Source organism: Microtus oregoni, unplaced genomic scaffold (genome assembly GCF_018167655.1).
Source record: "Microtus oregoni isolate MIOR12 unplaced genomic scaffold, Mior012 000070F_ref0000104, whole genome shotgun sequence".
Taxonomy (NCBI): Eukaryota; Metazoa; Chordata; class Mammalia; order Rodentia; family Cricetidae; genus Microtus; species Microtus oregoni.
This window is the reverse complement of record NW_024543977.1, coordinates 4,787,296-4,790,548: the sequence shown is the minus strand read 5'-3', so window position 1 is coordinate 4,790,548 and position 3,253 is coordinate 4,787,296. Positions and strand designations below refer to the sequence as shown.

Genomic DNA, 3,253 nt, shown 5'->3' with positions numbered 1-3,253 from the left:
TAAAACCCTTCTCTCTTCTTCACTGCTGTGAGTCTGTTTACCTGCCTGGCGAGCACACATGAGTGGCTGAGCCCAGCTTGTGAGAGCTGCCAAGGCCCAGTGGCTTCTGATACTCTCAATCGGTACCAGCAGGGCAGATAGGGAGAAGATTGCATTGTTATTTCAAGGTGGAGGATACCAGAGCAAACTTGTAACTTAAAGGGAAAAACCCAGAGAAGGGACAGAGATCTGACAAAACGCACACTTACGTTAATGCCAAAGCCACAGCCTGTCTCCCTGTCACATGCCTCCTCTCTCAGGTGCTTCAGATCCTCTTCCAAACCTTCAGTCCCTTGTCCCTTCTCAGTTCCAAGGACCACAGGTTCATCGGAGGGCAGCATATTTTTCTCTTCATGGTCTACAGCCTCTGTTCTGTTCTGTTCTGTTCTGTTCTGTTCTGGTCTGTTCTGTTCTGTTTCTTCCAAAGGTCATGGGCTTTTGAAAACAGTCTCCTTCACTGACCTCTGCTCACAGCAATCCCCCAGCTCCTCCAGCTTTCTCCAGACATAGAGAGATGGTCTCGTTCATCTCTAGTAATGTCACGTTATGCCAGCATTATTAATATTTTTGGGTTTTTTTTTTACAACATAATGGTTTTAGTAATTATTCGGGAATTTCATGCACCCTGATCACACTCTTTTCCTGTTCCTCCCAGGTACACCTTCCACCTTGCACCTTCCTCCAAACAAATAAATAATTAGAAAAACAAAAACAAACAAATAAACACCGAGTCCAATTTGTGTTGCCTCTGTACTCACTGGAGCGTGGTCCAACTCCCAGCGGCTAACCCCTTGAACAAACTAAGTCCTTCACCCACCATCCCTTGCCCCTGCCAGAAGCCATCAACTGTAAAGAGCCAAATTCAACATCTCTATCACATTTTTAAAAGACTCTTTTTAGTAATTTCTTGTCTGTTTCTTTTGGGGAGCTTGGCACAGAAGCCTTCAATGTCGTTCATTCTCAGTTATGAGTCTACAGTCATGGATACCACCACAAAAGATGCCTCCCCGCCCGTTGTAAAAGATGCAGTCAGCAGCAGCACGGATCAGGAACTTAACATGGTTTCCAGGAGCAGCACAGATTGTGGGCATCAACAAGGCTTCTAGAGGCAACACAGATCATGGAAGTCTTTCAAGGAGTCCCAGGAAATGAACCATTCTTTCCAGAGTGAGCTTGTGGATGGGCAGCCCGTCTGGAGGCAGGCCCTGTGTGAGCTCCGTGCTGTTGTGTGTCACCTTGCCCTCAGGGCGGCACCCCTTCCAGCTCCTAAGGTGTGATGTTTGCACCCCAATAGTAACACTACCTGCCCCACACACCAAGCAACGTGAGAAACACAAGTGCAGAAGGCATCTCCAAGCTGCTGAACTGGGGCTGTGGGGCTGGGTCTACAGCCCTGTGCACCATCCCATCCTGCAGCGATGGGGTGATGTGATGAGGCAGGCAGGCCCAATGGTGGCCTGGTGGCCTGCTCTACTGGGCAATAATGTTCTCCTTTATCTCCCATGGGCATGGTCCCAAACCTGCAGCTGCCACCATGTCTCTAGTTCTGCTTCCTTTGCCTTGTGCACCCTATCACTTAGCCATCTTTATTCTGGTCAGAATAAATACATTCTCTGTTTATTCTGTCCCCCTACATTTTAAACCATTTTCATGTTTGCAACTAACATTTTTAAACAGACTTATTGACATTTATTTTTCTGTATAAAAACCCTTATGTGGTGGCCACAGCTGGAGCCTGGGTCCTCTGAACAGAGACTCTGGTGCGCGTTTTCACAAGATAGTCAGTGAATTCCTGATAAGGAGACTTGGTGAACACAGTCTCTTTCCAGAGGTCGGGGGCCAGGTAGCTGTAGGTCTTAGAGATGGCATCAAAGGTGGCCTTGGCAAAGTTGCCCAGAGTGGCAGTGCAGCCCCTGGCTGATGTGTAGCAGTCATCAATGCTGGTCATCATCAGTAGCTTCTTGAGCACAGGAGCGGAGACTATGCCAGTGCCTCTGGGGGCAGGGATGAGACACACCAACACAGAACCACAGCGGCCTGTCACTTTGCAAGGAACAGTGTGGGGCTTGCCAATCTTGTTCCCCAAGTAGCCTGTCCGCACAAAAGCAATGGAAAGCTTAGCCAAGATGATGGCCCCTCGGATGACAGCAGCTATCTTTTTGGAGCACTTAACACCGAGACCAACATGACCATTGTAGTCCCCAATAGTGATGAAAGCCTTGAACCTGGTCCGCTGGCCTACCCCAGTCTGCTTCTGCACTGGCGTGATCTTCAGAACCTCATCCTTTAGGAATGCTCCCAGGAAAAACAAAATCAATAATCTGGGTCTTCTTAATGGGCAGGTAGAACAGATAGATCTCCTTTAGGGATTTGATTTCCATGTCCTTAACCAGGCGGCCCAGCTTGGTGACGGGAATTCACTCCTTGTCTTCAGCTTAACCTCCGCGAGCCCCGCAGACTCGGACTCGGTCCTTGCCTCGACCATGACCACGGCTGTAAGTCTGCGAGGGGTGCACCCACACACTGAGACAATGGGGATGTTCTATTGAGAACTCACCAAGACCAGCTGGCCTGGGTCTGAAAAAGCATGGGATAAAACCGGACTCGCTGAACATAGCGGACAATGAAGACTACTGAGAACTCAAGAACAATGGCCCTGGGTTTTGATCCTACTGCACATACTGGCTTTGTGGGAGCCTAGGCAGTTTAGATGCTCACCTTACTAGACATGGATGGAGGTGGGTGGTCCTTGGACTTCCCACAGGGCAGGGAACCCTGATTGTTCTTCGGGCTGACGAGGGAGGGGAACTTGATTGGGGAAGGGGGAAGGGAAATGGGAGGCGGTGGCGCGGAGGAGGCAGAAATCTTTAATAAATAAATAAATAAATAAATAAATAAATAAATACATAAATTAAAAAAAAAAGTCCGCTGCTGAATCCTCCGCTGAAGGGGCCACGTCCTCCTAATCCTGGGCCCCCGGAACCTGGGGCTCTACCGCTCTACCCGTGTAGTCCGCCATTTGGTGTTTTTCAGAAGAAGCGCAGCTAACATTTTAAATTACCCACATATTAACCACTTTGTTACTAATGTTCTCGTGCTGTTAGCTACTTTTTCACCAGTTACTCACAGTTAAATAGCATTTGTGTCTTACACGCCCCTCAGGCTGTACCTACTCAAAGTTACTTCATATTATCTAAAGCAGTAGCTTTCCTGC

General features: G+C 48.4%; 1 pseudogene; it reads right to left on the bottom strand.

The window, feature by feature from the left end:
- Positions 1-1,750: 1,750 nt before the first annotated feature.
- LOC121440748 lies at positions 1,751-2,528 on the bottom strand (annotated as a pseudogene).
- Between the last annotated feature and the right edge of the window lie 725 nt (positions 2,529-3,253).